Raw genomic sequence first — 20207 nt, forward strand, 5'->3', positions numbered from 1 at the left:
GGGTGGATTTGAGAGATACTTAAAAGAGATAAGAGTCAATAGGATTTGATATTAGGATAGAGGAAATGAAGGAAATGTAGTATCGGGAGTACTCATGGATTTCTGACTTGGGCAACTAAGTGCTATTATTTGAAATAGGGAATGAAAATGGGCGAGGTTCCAGATGGGTGGGGAGAGACATGGAGTCAGGAGTAGGGAATGCTAAAGATGCCAGTGTCAATTTGGGACATATTTAAGGTACCTGTGTGAAATCCAAATGAAGATGCTGTTGCTTAAAGGGTCTGAACTGAAGATATACACCTGCAAGTCCTTGGTGCACAGGAGACCATGATGGGGAAGAGATTGCCCAGCGACAATAGGAGTAACTGTTAAACAACAAAAGAAAATGGAGTCCTTGGGAACACAAAGGGCACGCAGAGGAATAAAAATATTTAAAGTGCATCAGAGAAGTAGTTGCAGAACGAGAAGTGGCACTAGGGAAACCAAGGGGAGAGTCAGTGATGTTATTATTATTATTTTTTTAATGTAGAGTTTTTTCCTCCTCCTCCTCCAAAAGTTTTACATTTCTTGAAGGCAGGAACCATGTCTTAAATTTCATTGTATTTCCTTCAGTGCCTACGTTAGTAAAGGGAACATAATGATGCTCAATAAATTCTCACTGATTCAGTCTCAGGCATTATTCGCCCATATCAACCTAAAATGTTTCTTTATTCTATTTCTTCAAGTAAACTTTTAAGCTTAACCTACCGAGTTCATTTAAACCAATTTTATTATTTGTATGTTCTACCTGCACCAGCTTTGGAATGAGTTCCAAAACCTTAATTACTAATTACTGAGAGGGATCTTGGATACTAAAGACGGCAGTGGGTTTTTCTCATACTACTATTCCTACGATACAATTTATTACAAAACAAAGTTTAGCTCCATTCCCAAGCAGCAGCTTTTAACTTAGCGCCTGTTCGAAAGCAAGGTAAGGAGGCAGCTTACACTTAACCATTAACCGGTCAACACGTTTATTAAAGTTTTCATTTTATTAATAGTCACGAAATAACTAGTTGGAGACTACACACTCATGCCAATGGAAGCCACGTGACTGCAAACAGCTCGTAATGATTCACAGAGAGCTAAAGGGAACTGCGCATCCGCGTGGGGTTTTGAGGCAAGCAGCAGAGATTTTCTCAGGTAACACCACCTAACCTAAAGCCCAGTCCTCGGTGGATCTACGTTCCTGAGCTTACAAAATACCGAATAAATAACCAAGAGCACCGGAATAATTGCCTCCACTTGAGGAACTATCCCCTCCTTCCCTTCACACCACAGAGCTCAACCTTCAGCTACCTTCTCCCAGACCTACGCCCTAGCGCTCCGCTCCTCCCCGTATGGGAAATGTTCCAACTCTTGATCTCGCGGGATCTCGCGCCCCGGAGTAAGTCAACTGGATCGTGCGTGCCATCGAACCCCCGCGGGAATACAGTTCCTCAGGTCCGGAAAGCCGGGAAATTGCGTGTGGGGGCGGAGCTAGGTCGGTGAGCGTGTAGGCGGGGCCAGCTCCGAGGAGGCGGGGCGGGCGCGAGGCGGGGAGAGGGGCGGGGCTCCGGGGACCTGTTGATCGCAGGTGTCACTGCCCTGACTGGCCTGGGTGTTGGGGCGTGTGCGCATGCTCTGTGCACAGGGTCGGGTTCTGGGCGGCAGAGAGCAGCGGCGTCTGGTCCAGTTCCCGGTGAGCTTCGGTTACGGTGGCAGCTGTTGGTGTGTCAGCCTGGTGTCGGCGTGAGGAGCTGGGCCGGCGGGAGGGAGCCCTGTAGGACTGGAAGGCCGGTATTTCTCTACCTGGATCGCGCGCTCCTCTCGCTGGGAGGGCAGAGCTCTAGGTAAGTCTCCGAAACTAGACCTTGGATGGAGAGCCAGCGACCTGAGACCCCCACGGGCCTGACCGGGAGACCCTCGTTCCAGCCCCGTCTCTGCCCTCGCAGCCCCGCGACCTCCTCCGCCCCCCATCCCTCGGGGCAGACCCCGGCTCTTTAGCCGGCGGTTCAGGCGCCCGAGGTCACGCAACCTCCTGCCTCCTTCCCGCGGCGTCCCGGGCCCGGCGGGGATGCCTGTGGCCGGGCTGCAGGCGCGCTAGGAGGGAGGAGGTGCTGTTCTTACTGGCTCAGGGTTGTTAATTGCTGCTGTGTTTGAGGGCGGGCTCGGGCCAGACCCTGGAGTCCTGCTGGGTCGCCGAGTGCATTGGGGTTCTGAGTATTACGCATACTTGGCGCCTACCTCTCACTTTCCAAGCCACTGCCTCTCCCGAGCAGCAGCTTTCTAAAGGGGTCCAGGATGGTTATGGTGCCCTGCTTGGGGAAGAGAGATGACTGGATTCGTGAGACTCTTTGGGCTGGTGGTTTCTGGGTGGTAGTAGTAATGTATAAAGTTAATGTTTAGCTTCTGAACGGCGACTTATGGGACGTTTACCAAACTAATTTTAAACGTCGTTGGAGAACAGGAAGTACTTGCACAGGTGTAATAGGGAGGATTTCTAAAGCCTGCAATCTGAGCGTGTTCTGAGGTTTTGTTATCCCGCTACAAGGTTTTCTTTATCAATGCAAAGTCTGATTAATGCTTGCAAAATGTACTGCAAGGCTTTATTTGTTAGACAGCAGAGTTTGCCAAATGTTTCCTTATCTGGAAAAAATATATATTTTTGCAAGGAATTTTCAAGGCAATTTCTGAGGGATGTTTAACAATAAACTTAGGGAGTTCTTTGTGTTGTGATGAGGCACTGATTCGCTCCTTGAGTTCTGTTCTTTAAAGAAAAGCATTGCTAATTCTCGATATTTACAAAGAGTAGCAAATGCTGACACAAAGTTCTGATTGAAAGAACTTCTGGCTAAATTGATACTCGTTCGTTTTATTTTCTGTCCGTTTCAGTTCCATGATAATGGTCTAGGCAAAGCTCCTTCATCCTGTTAAAGAGAAATTTACAAAAAACAGCAAAACTTATTTTGCAAAAGTAATATATGATTTATCTGCTATTGTCATAAGAATTCCAAATAGACAAACTCACTGTAGGCAGGAGTTAATTATAGTCTGAAAAAACAGAGTTTGTGTTTTGTTTTACATTTTAGAGGCTTTTTAAAACGAGCTCTTTGGACAGTTTGTCTAGGTTCATGATTACTGTTGATAAACCATGAAAGTGATTTATTTACATTTGTTCGTAAATCAACTCATTGGTTGTTATGTGTATTTTTTCTTACAGTGTAAAAAATATGCAACCAAGAACAGGCCTTTCCTTTCCCCTATGAATTAAGAAAAAACATCTTTTCATAAATGTATGTAGATTGTATATAGTTCATAAAACTTGACACTATTAGTGTCATTAATATTATTGTTTTCTCTAGAAGATAAAAAAAGTAATTTTCAAAAAGAGAGCTATTTTAATGGGGGAGGGACAACTTTTACACCTAGTTTATTCTTTTCTTTAAAAAAAAGAAAAATCTCAAAGCTCTTACGAGTTTAGTATGTAATGTGATTCAAGATCTTTTATATTATTTAGTGTCAAATAAATATTTATTTTAAACTGTGTAGTATCAAGAAATACAATTTCAGAATCATATGGTTTAGAAGTTTAACAAGACTAAGAGTTAAAAAATGAAAATTCTGATCTATTTTAAGGTGATGTACACTTTTAAAAGCCAAAATCAGTTATTTTCCCTGCTGGAACTATTTGGAACTCACACACCTATCATGATGGAGAAGACATTCCTTTATCCTACAATTTTCCAAAAATATGTTTGAAATCTATAAAGTGGTAGATTAAGCTATCCTACAAAGATGTCTGCTAAGTTACTAAAATACTTAGCAGATCTTATTATTTGACAGCTTTAACTGTAAGGTATTTCTTAATTATAGACCCCCAAAACAAACTACAGCAAAGGTAGCTTGTATATTGAATCTGGAAGTATTTTGAACAGTGTGCTAGATCTGCTGGGACCCAAAAGATTGTCAGGCTAGCCTCATGTTGCTCATGAGCTCTTGGATTAAGGGAGGAAGTGTGCTAATTTGATTTATGTCATCTTTGGAGAGCTAGCTAGAAATCGATGATACAAATGTAGCGTTAATATATTATTAATTTTGTGTGGATGTAATGATTTTAGAAAATTTTGTGTTACCATATATGCACATAATAGGAACAGGAAGTAGATGTAACCTGTTCTACCATAGATAAAATCTTCAAAGGTTATTTAAACTTTAGTAACTTTATATAAAATTCTAATCTTGGCAAGTTGTTATGATTTTTTTTTTTTAAATAATAGGAATACTATATAATATCTAGGCAGAAAGTATCTGTTCTTTGCTTTTCCAAGTTAATGCATATCCTCTATGAGGAGTTCTTCAACTGGAGGCCTATTGTGGTCATTGGTTAGAACCGAATTTTAATATAATTCGTTTTCTTTGTGATCTTATGATTTTTTTTCCTTCTTCCTTATTTTAATCCTATGAATTTTATATTATGCGTTTACACTAAAGGTGTCCATGACACATGCAAAAATGCTGCAAGCCATTGCATCTGGTTGAAGAATTTTTGTTTTTGTTTTACATGAGTCACTTCAGAAAAATTGCGTCATACATTCATGTTTGTAATTCCCCAGAAAATAAAATGTAATGCACCATAAGCCATATTTCAATACCTTAGCTGTTTTAATGAACAAAATCAGTTATCTAAGTTGTCATGGTATTTTTGAATTAATTTAGAAATAATTCTATTTTGCAAATATTGACCTGCAAAAGCAGTTTGAAGACATACTTTTCCTTTGGAATTTGGAAGTTTTTTACTTACTTTTTGTGCTTTTCTCAGTTAGCAAATTTAGTCAATAAACATTTATCGACCTGTGGTATGCTGGGCACTGGAGATCAAAAATAATAAGCCAATGTTAAAGTAGTCAGAAATATGAGTTCTTCCTTTCCTAAGCCTCATCTCTGGCTATTCCCAATCCTCCCCCAGCTACAGTGGGTTTCCAAAGATTATCTTTTTTCTTACACCCTTGCCTTTGCGAGATGCTGCTTCTCTTCTCTTCCCATTCCCCTTTCAACTTTCCAGTAACTCACATCACACCTGTGAAGTCTCTTCTCCTCCAGCAAAGGATAGTAGATTACTTCCTCTTTGCATTACTGCTGTACTTTGTACATCCCTTTGTTAAAGGTTTATAGTGTGTTGCTGTAAAGGGAAGACAGAACAACTAAAGGAATCTGAAGGTGATGACGCGTGTACTGTGGTCTTAATTGTAAGGAGAGTACTGGATGGACAGTATTACAGGCGGGGGGGGGGGGGCATTCTCAGGGGCCCAGAGACAGGATGAGAGCAGTGTCAAGGTGCATTGTGGGTGCTCTAGTTATTTTTTGTGGCTGGATGGATCATCGTGTTATTTATGAATTAAAATTGTCATTAAGGAAGTTTGTAGTTATTTTTCTGAGAAGTTGTACATAGGTTGAATTTTTCTAAATTAAATCTTCTCTGTTGCTTATGTTGTTATTTCAGAGTTGCTTTCCCTTTATTTCTGATCCATTGCCTTCTAACATTTTAACTCAGTTTCTCCTTTTCTAGTCTAAATGGTTTGTAAATGAATGTTTAAGATAATACTGTGGTGAATCCACTTGTAAAGTGAAGCATTCCCAAACATTTTTTGTAAATTAGAATTTTTCATATATTAAGTTTTCTTAAAGTAGTATAGCTCTTTAAATGAAATTGCTTATTTTCTGCTAAGAATGACTTATTAACAGATTTTAAAATTTAGAAATTGATACTTTATTGTATAATTTATCTGATCCCACTAATCTGGATTAAGGCTGTAGGCAAGATTGATACATCAGTTTAAGGAAATGAAGAGCAAAATGGGATATAAAATATCATATAATACAGCTTTTACTTTTTATTCAAATGTTTGTTTATATTGTTAAAAATCATTTTATATCAAAGATAGTGTTGTTGCTATCATTATAAGTAGCTCGCATTTACTTAATGCCTGCTATGTTTTGGACATTTACTTGGTATTTTATACATGATAGATGATTCATAACTCTATGAACCTTTTTATATAGATTATGATTATAGATGATGGAACTGATATGCTTTTAATGATTGGGTTGTTGAGTAATGTGCTGTGTAGCTGGAAACTTTATCAGAGATGGAATAAATAGTTGTGAGAGTCATGAGGTCAGTATCAGAACATGGATTCCATCCTTGTCCAGAACCCATTAGGGCATTCTTTGTCCTCCAGACATTTTATGCTTTGGCTTCTTCCAAACTTCTGAGCCTGCGTAATAAGCTCTTGCCCCCCTCATGGTGGTCTTCCCCACTTTTAGGTGAGCAGGCTGTTTGACCCCTTGAAGATTTTTTTCTCCTATGTGGCCCTGCTGTATAGGCCTGAGATAATCCTACCTCCTTGTCAGTATAGTAGTGACACTGGCCTATAGCTGCCAGATGGTGGAAATTGTCCTGTTCCCTTAGGGCCTAGGTCATCTTTGTTAGGAACACTCATTTCAGAGGGTTTGTTGATGGAGGTTTCACTTGATTTCCTGAGCTTCATTCAATAAGTATTTAATGAGTACCTACCATGTACTGTTCTAGATGCTTGGGAGTCACTTCACATTCTAAGAGGATTGGAGAAGAAACAATAATAAACATCGTAAGTCAATATATAGTATACTAGATGGCGAAGAATGCCAAGGGGAGAAGAAAAAGTAGAGCAGGGCAAGGGGATTGGGAATGTGGAGTGGAGATTGTGGTGGGTTGCAATTTTAAGTAAGTGTAGGCCTCATGTAGAAGGTGATTTTGAGCAAAGCAATCACGTGAAGGGAGCCAGGGAGAAGCCGTGTGGAAATCAAGGGGAAGTGTATTCCAGGCAGAGGAATAGCCAGTGCAGAAACTTTAGAGCAGGAGTCTGCATGGTGTGTTCAGGAATAACAAGGAGGCCGGTGGAGCAGAAATGGAGAAGGTAAAGGGAAAATAGAGATGAGGTTAGAGGTGAGGGAATGGGCAGATGTGACATTATAAGAAATGTGTATTTGGTCTCTGGTCCCATTTCCTGGCACACAGCTCTAAAGCCCTTGGAATCTCTGGAAGTGCTAAATGTTTTTTGTGTGCTAATGGGATGACTAGTGGTTGGGGGCTCTGGGATAGCCTCAGGATGGGGGTCTGGTTGTCAGGGCAACCAACCACGGGATTAGAGGAAGGCACTTTCAGCCTCCCCCACCACCTCCAGGGAGGAGAGAGTGGTGGAGGTTGAGTTAATCACTAATGGCCAATGATTTAATCATCATTCCTATGTAACAAAGCCTCCATAAAAAAATCCTAACTGAAGGGGTTTGGAGAGCTTTTGGGTTGGTGAAATGTGAAGGTGCTGGGAGGGCGGTGTGTCTGAAGAGGGCACGGGAGCTCCACGCCCCTTCCCACATACCTTGCCTTATGCATCTCTTCCATCTGGCTGTTCCAGAGTTGTATTCTTTTCTAATAAACCTGAAATCTAGTCAATAAGCTATTTTCCTGAGTTCTTTGAGCTGTGCTAGCAAATTAATCAAACCCATGGAGGAAGTCATTGGAACCCCCAATGTATAGGTGTTCAATCAGAAGTACAGGTGACAACTTGGGACTTGTGATTGGTGTCTGAAGTGAGGGGGGCAGTCTTGTGGGTTTGAGTCCTTGACGTGTGGACTCTGACACTAACTCCAGGTAGATAGTGTCAGAATTGAGTTAAATTGTAGTACACCCCGTCAGTGTCTACTGAGAACTAGAGAATTGCTTGTTGTGGTCTCAACACATCTGGTCTCAGAAGTGGTGTGAGAGTATAGAAAGAAGTGTGTTTTACTTTTAGCAGATAGTATAGGGGCCTAGCAGGCCATTATAAAGACTTTCTGGTTTTTAATCTGAATGTTATAAAGACCCATTGCAAGGATTTGAGCAGAGGGATGACATTATGTTTTAATTTTAGAAGGATTTTTTTTGTCTACTCTTGACACACTGTAAGGGGTAAAGAGTAGAAGCTAGGAGACAGTTAGGAGGCTATTGTAGCATTCTAGACAAGATTTGATGATGGCTAAGACCAGAATAGTAGAAGTGAAGGTGGTGAGAATTGGTCACATTCTGACTGAAATATGCGAGGAAGAGGAGTCAAAGATGATACCAAGATATTTGTTCTGAGTAACTGGAAAGATGAAGTTACCTTCAACTGAGATGGGGAAGAAGATACAGGAGTTCAGTTTTGGGCTTTGTCAAGACAAAGAAATGTTAGGTTATGCCTGCTTTGGCCTGATTCTCTTCTGGAGATCATGTTGTAAAGCAGATTGTCATAAACCATTGTCTTTAATGTTCATATTCTATATTCTGGATACACACACACTTTTGTCTTTCTCTAGTTAGTTACCAGTGGAAAGTAGTGAGTAGGTAAAAGCCACAAGAAATAAAGCACAGTTCTTTACTGGATACAAAGAAATAGAGCAAAAAAGTGTAAAACAGTGAAAATTACTTGCAATTTGAAAAGCACTGTGAAATCCGACAGTCAAGTCTTCATCATTACCGTCTTTGACCCTTTAACATTTGGCATACATATTGATTCTTCATCATTGACTTTTTTTTGCTTGGCCCCTGGGACACTCTCCTCTCACCTCACTGGCTAATTCTCTCAGTCTCCTTTATGTATCTTCTTTGAAAGCCAGCTTTATAAATGTTTGGTTTCCAAATACATGGTGATGTTTATCTCTGACCCAAACACCTCCCCTAACTACAGGCTCATAGGCACCCATCATCTTAGATACATCCACTGGGAGGTGGAAATTAATACATCCAAAACTTAATTCTTTTTTGCACCCATGCCTGACAGGCATTTCCCTACATGTTCCTCATCTCAGTAAATGCAGTAGATTTAGAACAATATAGATTTAGAACAATATTGTAGCATGTTAAAAAGGTTTATGACGGTGAGTGGGATAATTCTGATAGAAAAAACTCCATTCTTCCAGTTACTCAAATCAGAAAACGTGTCGTCACGAACTTCTGTATTTCTTTCAACACTCACGTTAATCTAGCAACAAATTCCATGGGCTCTATCTTCAAAATATTTTCAGATTCTGACATCTTACTATTGCTACAGCTCTCCAATAAGTTCAAGTTACTATAATTTCTACTCTGGACTTTTAAAGTAGCATCCTAACCTTACTATCTTTCTGTTCTCTCTCCTCAATGATCTGTTGGTAGCCAATGATCACACGGTAGCCAAAGTGATCCTTTTAAAATTTAAATAAAATCATATCCTTTCTTTGTTCAGGACCATCAAATTCCTTCCCATTGTACACATCAAATCCAATGTCCTTAACATGGCCTGTCATGACCTACAACCCACCCTCCAGCATCTTGTACTCGCACTGCTCAGCATTTCCTCCTCTGGCCTTCTTGATTTTCCCTGAAGATATTAAGGATGTCTCTACCTCAGGGCCTCACATTCTCTGTTCACTCTGGCTTAATTGTCTTTCCCACATGACTGGCTCCTTCGCTTTTTACAGGTCTCTGTTGAAATGTCTTTTCCTCGGGTGAGGTGATCTTGACAGTGCTGTCTAAAAAGCACCATCCTCAGTCAGCTCTCTGTTTCCTGATCCTTCCTTAATTTCCTTCATAATTATCTACAGTATTATATGTTTCTTCATAGCATATGACTATATATATATTTGAGTTCTCATCTCTCCACACTAGAAGGTGAGCTCTCTGGTATTAGAGACTATCTCACTATCTGTTAAATTAATTAAAAAGTAGTAATTTTTGTGATTCTTTCTGGAAAGAGATTAGAGAAAGGGAGAATTGCATACACGTCACATGGAAGGAACGTTTGGTAATTTCAAATGCTGCAGGGTATTTTTAGGTTTGAGATATTGAAGATTCTTGGCTTATGGCATTATGTTTAAACATATCTCTAGGTCGGATTAGACAAGAAGTAATTTAATGTCCCTTCTAAAGATATGTTATTTACCAATGGGAGCTATTGATGTTATGAGAACAGATAAATTAACTGCCTAATAAAAAATAAATCAATCATCTAGATGAGTGTAAGTGCAGTGAAGTCTAGATCTTAAGTAATCTGCAGTCATAAATGCTTTATGTTTCCTGTTTTTGCATGACCTTCACTCCTTTTAAATATAAAGTGACTGTGTCTTGGGCAAAGAGACTATCCCTTGACCTACAATATGACCTTGTCATCATCACTAATATACACTTGAATTCGGAATTTATAAAGTCATAAAGGCGAAAAAAAAATTTTGCTGTTTTTGGTGGTGGTGGTACAGCATTTCCTTATTACTTTAATCTTATTTTCTGTCTTCGTTTTATAAATTTTCTAATATAGTTTTCTCCTATTCCCCCATTTGTAGAGTGACAGTGGGTTTTTTTATATAAAAGGACATCTATTTTTCAATTATATCTTCCTTACTGTAATCCTTCAACTTTATAAAAATGAAGATACCTCTATAATGAATGAGATTTTTTTATTGCTTCAACTTGCTATACCTCTTCAGCTTGCCATATAGGTATCTAAAAGAAAAATGGAATCTTACTAAAAGTAGTAAGATGAACAGTTGTAGTATATCAGTGAAAAGTCTTCAGTGTGTCCTTGAGTAGTTATATTGTTTATTAGTAAAAAGATGTTAAAATGAAATTTGACTTTACAGTTTGATGGCTAGGCCAGGATACTATTAAGAATATATTTCAATAGCTTTATTAGAAGTGATTCTCTACTACATGGGATTATGGTACTTCTAATTTTCTTTATGCAGTACTTCTGTGCTATTTAAAATTCTAAATAATAAACAAATACTATTTTATAATTAAAAGAAAAACCAATAAACTTAAAAGAACAAACAAAGGAGTCTCATGGCTTTATCAGCTATTGTATTCGTTTTCTAGGGCTGTTGTAACTAAGTAGCACAAACTGGATGGCTTAAAACAATAGAAATTTATTCTCTCACAGTTCTGGAGGCTAAAAATCCAAAATCAAGGAGTTAACATGGTTGGTTCCTTCTGAGGGCTCTGAGTAGAATCCTTCCTTGCCCCTTCCTGGCTTTTGGTGGCTGTCAATCCTTGGCGTTCTTGACTTGCTGCTGCATCACTCCATCCTCTGCCTACCATCGCATCGAGTTCTCTCAGTCTATCTGTCTCTTCTTCTAATGACTGCTGCTAGTCTTATTGGATTAGGGCCCACCCTAATGACTTCATCCTAACCTAATTACATCTGAGAAAGTCCTATTTCCAAATAAGGTCATTGTTCACAGGTACTGGAGGCTAGGACTTCAACATATTGTGGAGGGGGGGTGTGGGGACACACGACACGATTCACCCATAACAGCTGTAATGAGTCCAATTTAAGCTATCATTACCATTTACCTAGACTGTTCTAGTAGCCTAATAAAGTCATTGGATATTAGAATTTGAATAAATTCTATGTAGCCTAGTCTTCTCCATTTTAAAAAGGGGAAGAAAAACCCTAAGGAGTTTAAGTACTGTGGTGTAGATTTACTGTGGTAATTATTTAGGTACTGGCTTAAGTTTTGAGGGGAGAATGGAGTTAGTACCTGGGGTAATGGAGGAAAGTGGCTCTGGAATCTTGCCTGCTGGTAAAGCACTGACTCATAAGAAAACAGCAGTGAGGGGGCCGGCCCAGTGGCGCAAGCGGTTGAGTGCGCGCGCTCTGCTGCGGCGGGCCGGGGTTCACCGGGTCGGATCCCGGGCGCACACTGACGCACTGCTTGGCAAGCCATGCTGTGGTGGCATCCCATATAAAGTGGAAGAAGATGGGCACGGATGTTAGCCCAGGGTCAGTCTTCCTCAGCAAAAAAAGAGGAGGATTGGCAGATGTTAGCACAGGCCTGATCTTCCTCACAAAAAAAAAAAAAAGAAAGAAAACAGCAGTGATTTTCTTTTTCTTTGCTCAAACTCCTGGCACATTTTCAAGTTAAAATTTAATTTTTTAATCATAAGCTTAAAATAGTTGCATAGGATAAAATTGCCAATCCTTCTCAAACTCTTCCAAAAAATCGAAGAAGAGAGGACACTTTTAAACTCACTTTACTAGGCCAGCTTTACCCTGATATCAAAAGTAAATAAGGATGCTACAAGAAAAGAAAACTACAGGCCAATATCCCTGAGGAATATAGACGCAAAATTCTCAACAAAATATTTGCAAAGCAAATTCAATAGCACATTAAAAGGATCATATACCATAAAGTGGGATTTATCCCTGGGATACAAGGATGGTTCAACATTTGCACATCAAAAAATGTGATATAACACATTAATAGAAGGAAAGATAAAAAATGCTTTTTCTGCATCTCGATAGATGCAGAAAAAGCATTTAACAAAATTAAGTATTTTTTCCATATAAAAATTCTCAACAAAGTAGGTATAGAGGAAACGTACCTCAACGTAATAAAGGCCATATGTGACAAGCCTGCATCTAACATCATGTTCAACTGTGAGAGGTTGAAAGCTTTTCCTCCAGGAAAAGGAACAAGACAAGGGTGCCCACTCTCACCACTCCTGTTCAACATAGTTCTGAAGTCCTAGTCAGAACAATTAGGCAAGAAAAAGAAATAAAAGACATCCACATCGGAAAGGAAGAAGTAAAAGTGTCTCTGTTTGCAGATGACAATCTTATATATAGAAAATCCTAAAAAACCACAAAAAACTGTTAGAACTAATAAATGAATTCAGTAAAGTTGCAGGATACAAAACCAACATAAAGAAATCAGTTGCATGTCTATACACTAACAACAAACCATCTGCAAAAGAAAGAACTAAAACAATCCCATTTACAATAGCATCACAAACAATAAAATACTTAGGAATAAATTTAACTAAGGAGGTGCAAGATCTCTACTCTGAAAACTACCAGACATTGGATGAAAGAAATCGAAGAGGACACAAATAAATGGAAAGTATCCCGTGTTCATAGATTGGAAGAATTAATATTGTTAAAATGTCCATACTACCAAAAGCCATCTATAGATTCAATGCATTTTTTACAGCAGTAGAAACAACACTCCTAAAATTTATGTGGAACCACAGAAGACCCCAAATAGCCAAAGAAATTCTGAGAAAAAAGAACAAAGCAGGAGGCATCACATTTCCTGATTTCAAGCTATACAATAAAGCTGTAGTCATCAAAATAGTATGATCCTGGCCTAAAAACAGACAAATAGACCAATGGAATAGAAATGGAGGCCAAAAAATAAACCCAGGGGCCAGCCCAGTGGTGTGGTGGTCAAGTTCACGCACTCCACTTTGGTGGCCTGGGAATCCCAGGTGCAGACCTATGCACCACTTATCAAGCCATGCTGTGGCAGGTGTCCCACATATAAAGTAGAGGAAGATGGATACAGATGTTAGCCCAGGGCCAATCTTCCTCAGCAAAAAAAGGGAGATTGGTAGCAGATGTTAGATCAGGGCTAATCTTCCTCACCCAACAATTAAATAAATAAAATAAACGCAAGCATGTATGGTCAACTAATATTTGACAAGGGAGCCAAGAATACTCAACGCAGAAACAATAGTCTCTTCAATAAATGGTGTTGGGAAAACTGGATATTCACATGCAAAAGAATGAAACTGGACCCATATCTTACACCACTCATAAAAATTAACTCGAAATGGATTAAAGACTTACATGTGAGACTGGAAACCTTAAAACTCATAGAAGAAAATATAGGGGAAAATCTGCTTGACATTTGTCTTGGCGATGATTTTTTGATATGGCACCAAAAACACAAGCAGCAAAAGCAAAAATAAACAAGTGGGAATACACCAAACTAAAAAGCTTCTACACAGCAAAAGAAATGATCAACAAAATGAGAAGGCAGCCTACAAAATGGGAAAAAATATTTGCAAACCATATATCGGATAAGGGGTTAGTTTTCCAAAATATATAAGGAACTCATACGACTCAGTAATGGACAAAGGGCCTGAACAGGCATTTTTCCAAAAAAGTTATACAAATGGCCAGCAGGTACATGATAAGGTGCTCAACATCACTAATCATCAGGGAAATGCAAATCAAAACTACAAGGAGCTATCACCTCACACTTGTTAGAATGGCTGTTACTCAAAAAGATATAAAAAGTGCTGGTGAGGATGTAGAGAATGGGTGACACTTGTGCACTGTTTTAAGAATATAAATTAGTGCAGCCACTGTGGAAAACAGTATGGAGGTTCCTCAAAAAATTAAAAATAGAACTACCGTATGATCCAGCAATCCCACTTCTGGGTATATATCCAAAGGAAACAGAATCACTATCTGGATAAGATAGCTGCACCCCATGTTCATTGCAGCATTATTTACAGTACCCAAGACATGGAAACAACTTAAGTGTCTGTCAACAGATGAATGGATAAAGAAAATGTGATACACATACACAAACACACACACACAGAGGAATATTATTCAGCCATAAAAAAGGATATCTTGCCATTTGTAACAACATGGTTGAACCGTGAAGGCGTTATTCAAAATGAAATAAGTCAGACAGAGAAAGACAAATATTTATATGTGGAATCTAAAAAAACTGAACTCATAGAAACAGTAGACTGGTGGTTGCCAGGGGCAGCAGAACAGGGGGTGGAATGAGTGAAGGTGGTCAACAGGTACAAACGTCCAGCTATGAGAAGAATAAGTTCTGGGGATCTAATGTACAGCACGGTGATTATAGTTAATAATACTGTATTCTATACTTGAAAAATTTGCTAAGAGAGTGGATCTTAAAAGTTCTCACTATGTACACACAAGAAATGGTAACTATGATTTCAGTTTATGCTGTCTGGGTTGGCATAACCGTCCTACTGCCAGTGTAGAAACCTGGAAACTTGGTTTCTTCTCTGCATCACAGGTCTTGCTGACTTCACTTCTAAGAGATGTCTCTATTCTTCCCCTGTTTCTGCTCCCACTTCCCTAGTTCAGTCTCATGTCACCTCCCATCCACATTTATTCCCTCACCTCCCAATTTACCACCTTTACCCATGGACTTTTACCTCAGATCCATCTTATTCACTGCCGTGGTCTATTTAAACCACAAGTCTCCTTGTCCTTTCCCTGCTTAAAACCGACACAGGCTTTTCACCACTTAGTATTAGGTAAAATTCAGATGTCAAAATTCAGATGTCTTATATGACCTTCAAGACTAGCCATGATCTGGCCTCTGGTTATCTGTCCACCTTGTAGTTTATTGCGTATGGATTCTTACTTCCTGACTTGGTTCATGGTATTCTTTGGAATGCATCCCACTCTCCCAACACACACACGAACCTTTCATTTGTTCTTTCAGGTGTAAGATATGGCATCTTCCAGGGAGCCTGTTTCTGCGTCTACACTAATCTTAGGGTGTGATATGCATAGCTCTGACTTTGCATGTCCGCATATTCTTTGTTCTTTGGACTTCAGCTGCACTAATAACTGCATAATTGAGTTAATCATTATCTTCAGTTCATGACACATCACTACCAACATGTATAAGACTCTTCTCATTTATGGTGTATTTCTCTTCCTTCCTCCTCCTTTCTCATCTTAGTTTCTGTCTCTCCACCAATAGGCACCTATTTTGGTATATTTAATATGGGTCCTTCCAATCCACCTTTCATGTTTGTGTGTATTTACGAACTTTTGAACTACCTAGTGTTATTTTGAGTATGTGTTATTAGTTCATAAAAAATGGTTTATGCTATAAATCTAATTCTTCTTATTCAACATTTATGTTACTGTAATAAAAGTAATTCAATATTTCTGACACTGCTTAGTTGTCCAACCTGTATCTATTCCACATTTTTCTTGTCTGTTCTAGTAGTAATCCATATGTGGGATGCCAGCTCTTTGTGACCTCAGACAATGGATGTTGCTGATTTATGGGCTTGTGCAAGAAGTCCTGTACCCAGGGGCAGAATTATAGGCTTTAATATATGCATATTCTTAATGTTATTGAGTGCTTCCACTCAGTGAATCTGAGATTGCCCTCCAGAATGACCACCTCAGTTTGCAGTCCCACCAGTGGTGCCTGAAGTGCCCCCAGGTTCCCACATAAGAGCAGGCACTTTCCCGCATAATACAATAGTGGTGTTATTATTGCCAGTTTGATGGATCTAAAAGGTGGTAATATGTTTTAATTTGCCGTTTTCTGAAGTTGAAATATCTCTGTATATTTATTAGCCATTTTTTTCTCCTTTGAGTTGCCTACTTGTAGTCTTTGCCTATATTTCTGTTGTATAATTTGCCTTTTTCTCCCCTAATCTTCAGGAGTTCCTTGGGTATTCTGTAAAATAATCATTGTCTATTGGTTATAGTTGCTGTAGCAACCTTGTCTCATGCTGTTGGTTTTTTGTTTTTTGTTTTGGTTTGTTTTCTTGCTTATTTTTGTAGCCCCATGAGCTGGACTGATCAGTATTCCGTCTCTTGTTGTTTGTTGGATTCTAAACTTGAAGTTTTCTTCTCAGTATTATTTTAGCAGCATCCTATAAATTTTAGTATGTAGCTCTTTGTCATTCAGTTCTGAATATTTAATAACTTCTCTTATGTTTTTCTATTTTACCAAAGAGTTATTTAGATTTTGTTGTTGACTTCTAATTCATATTATAGACAAAGAACATAGTCTGTATGATATTGATTTTTTGGAATTTCTTGAGATTTCCTTTGCAGCCTAATATACAGTTGATTTTTGCATTTGTTCTAAGCTTGTTCTGAAATAATGTATATTCTCTGGTGTACTATCTTTTTAATTTTAATTTTCTATAAAATTATGTTTTACCATGTAATATTCACTTTTAAATCAATTTTATCTGACCCTAAAATTGCTACATCAAATTTCTGTTGGTTTATACTTTTCTGGTGTATCTTTTTTTGTTTTAATTTTATATTTGTGTATACATACACACACACACACACACAACTTATATAATGCATAAATGTGATTAATATACATACTATAGGTTTTTTTTTTTAGTGCAGCCTTTTCCCCACTTTTATTTTCTAGCTTGGCTGTCACGCCCATTTCAATTACACATATACATACTCCTCCTTGCTCAGATGATCATATAAAGCATATATATTTTCACACATATATTATTTTACCAAAATGGGATCATATTAAAGTTCTGCATTTTACTTTTGTCACTCAGAAACACCGTGTTATATAATTATGTCCCTATTTGTGGACGTTCATTTTATTTCCTTCCTTATTTACTGCACCTACGTAATATATCTCAATAAAGTGGTACTTCTATTTTGGAGTCATAGATTCTCGATATTGAGTTTTTTAGATTGAAGTGGTTTGTTTTTAATTTTAATAGTTGTTGCCAGGTTAATGTAATATTGCCACAAGGATATTATACTATAATTACATATTTTATGAATCAACAATAAAGGAAAGCACCTCTTTCCGTTTATCCCCACCAACAGTGTCACTTTTAAGTTTTTGCCAGCCTGATAGAAACAAAGTAGCTCTTAATCGCACTGTTTTAATGCCTCTGTGTTGAGGGTCTCCAGGATCCCTCCTACTCCCAGGTTTGGTGATTCTCTAGGAGAACTTAGAGCACCCAGCATATAGTTGTACTCATTGCTGTGCTTTATGATGGCGAAAGGATGTAAAGCAAACCGGCAAACAGAGAAGGATCATGGGGTGAGGTCTGGAGGAAGCGGGCACAAGCTTCCAGTAGTTTTCTCCCAGTGGAGTCACATTGGACACACTAATTCCTCCAGCAACGAATTGTGATGACATATATAAAATGTCTGCCAGGAAGCTCGTTAGAGACTCAGTGCCTTGGGTCTTTATTTGCGGGGGATAGGGTAATCACATAGGCATCCTCCGCCTAAGATGTACCAAATTTCCAGAATTCCAAAAGAAAAGCGGGTGTTCAGGATAAACCATATTTACTGGTATAGTTTAAGTACAGTCAGTGACTCTTACCAGTTATTGTGGTGGGAATCCTCCTGAAGCCGTAAGTTCCCAAAGGCTAAAACCTTGCAAGCAGGCTTTTCTGAGGATAGCAATCTCTGGCCTGCTATGTTGTCTTCTTTTCTTTTCCTGTCTTTTTTTAAGCAGCTTTATTTGAAATATAATTCACATGCCATACAATTCATTCATTTAAAGTGTACAATTTAGTTATTTTTAATATACTCAGAGAAATGTACATCTATCACCACAATTTTTCACCACCTCGAAAAGAATCCCTGTACCCTTTAACCAACACTCCTTCACCCCCCATCTCTATAGCCCCCACTTCTCCAGTCTAAGCAACCGCTAATCTACTGTCTGTCTCTGTAGATTTCTCTGTTCTGGACATTTTGTATGAATGGAATCATACAATGTGTGGTCTTTTGTGACTGGCTTCTTTCACTTTCTAAAATGTTTTCAGTGTTCCTCCATATTGTAGCATGTATAAGTACTTCATTCCTTTTTATGGCTGAATAATATTCCATTATATGAAAATACATATGCACGTCCACATGTGTGCATACGCCATATTTTGTTTATCCATTCATTAGTTGATGAACATTTGGGTTGTTTCCACTTTTAGGCTGTTATGAATATTGCTGTTAGCTCTTCTCTTAGCAGCCTCCCAAATATTTATTGAAAGAATAAATATAGAATCATATTTGCATTCCTGGAATAAACCCTACTTGATTATTATTCTTTTCAATAGTACGTTATTCTTTTGACACATTGATAGATTATGTTTGCTAGAGTTTTATTTATAAGTTTTGCATCTGTAATCATATGTCACATTGGGCTGAATTTCATCATGTTTTGGTATTAAGGTTATGTTAGCTTCGTGAAAGGATGTGAGGTACTTTTTATTTTCCCTGTGGCCTGCAATAATTTAACGTTAGAATTAACAGTTCTTTAAAGATTCAGTAAAATTTAGCTTTGAATCCATGTGATCCAGATGCCATTTTCAATGGGAGAACTTTTGTTTCCTTTCCATTTTCTTCTAAACTAGTCTTTTAAAAAATTTTCCCAGGGCCAGCCCGGTGGTGTAGTGGTTAAGTTAGTGTGCTCCGCTTTGGCAGTCCAGGGTTCGCAGGTTCGGATCCTGGGTGCGGACCTATACACTGCTTATCAAGCCATGCTGTGGCGGCGTCCCACATATAAAGTAGAGGAAGATGGGCACAGATGTTAGCCCAGGGCCAATCTTCCTCAGCAAAAAGAGGAGGATTGGCAACAGAAGTTAGCTCAAGGCTAATCTTCCTCACCAAAAACAAACAAACAAACAAACTTTTCTCCTTCTTGGGTTAATATTGGTAATTTGTATTTTGCTAGGAAATTACCTATTCCTTTAAATTTTCAAAGTTATTGCCATAAGATTTAAGTGGTATTCTTTTACAGTTCTTTTAGTTGCTTATTTGTCTGTGGTCATTTCTCCTTTATCAATGCTATCGGTGTTTGTTTATTTTTCTTTTTTTTTGCTTAATCAAGCTTGTGAAGATTTTGTCTGTTGTATTAGTTTTTACAAATGTTTAGTTTTGGGTTTATTTTTCTTTTTATTATTTGCCTATAAATGGGCTTGAAAATCTCTTACTTTTTTTTTTTTTTTAAGGTTTCCTAATTTTCATCCTCCTTCCTTCCTTCCTCACATCGTGTTTAGATTTTTGAGTTATCTGTTCTATTTGTCTCTCTGGATTTTTCAGTCTTTAATTCTGGAAAAATCTTAATCATTTCTAAAAGTATTTACTCAATTTACTTTTCCCCTTTCTGGGAATCCTTTTAGTTAGATATTGACACTTGTAGATTTCATCCATGTCTCTTAGCTTTTTTAAATGTTTATATTTTCCACTTCTTTATTCCTTTTTTAATGCTTTGTAGGAGAATTTCTTGACCTAAACTTACTGCTCTTTGATATGATCTTCCTTTCTATTTATTTTGCTAGTTAACTCATCCTTTGAGTTTTTTTAATTTCAGTAGTTTTAAAAAATATACTCATATTCAGTTGGTGGATATTTATTAAGTTTATTTTAAATTTGTGTCCCTTTGGTCTGTTCATTCTCTTTCCTGTAGTACAGATTGTTCAGTTTGTTGCCTTTCTTTCATAGGGCTCCTCCTCTGCAAGTGTCTGGTTATCCTTTTCCTGGGAGTACCAAATTAGAAGCTGGTAATATTTACATGAGGAGAAGGGTAAAAGCACTAGGCTCTAATTTGTTTCTTCAGATGATTTC

The 20207-nt window shown here is 38.2% G+C and overlaps 1 protein-coding gene across 3 annotated transcripts in view; it reads left to right on the forward strand.

Annotated features, from left to right (window-relative positions):
• The first annotated feature begins 1687 nt into the window (after positions 1 to 1687).
• Positions 1688 to 20207, forward strand: part of USP53 (ubiquitin specific peptidase 53) — a 65718-nt gene continuing 47198 nt past the window's right edge. For 2 of the 3 annotated variants that reach the window (XM_058549969.1, XM_058549972.1), the window contains exon 1: positions 1688 to 1871. The gene's annotated coding sequence lies outside the window, so the exon portion shown is untranslated. Of the gene's footprint in view, positions 1872 to 3241; positions 3315 to 20207 lie in introns of all 3 variants that reach the window. The other variant, XM_058549970.1, reaches the window with a different exon arrangement.

The sequence above is a fragment of the Diceros bicornis genome, chromosome 11 (genome assembly GCF_020826845.1).
Source record: "Diceros bicornis minor isolate mBicDic1 chromosome 11, mDicBic1.mat.cur, whole genome shotgun sequence".
Lineage (NCBI taxonomy): Eukaryota > Metazoa > Chordata > Mammalia > Perissodactyla > Rhinocerotidae > Diceros > Diceros bicornis.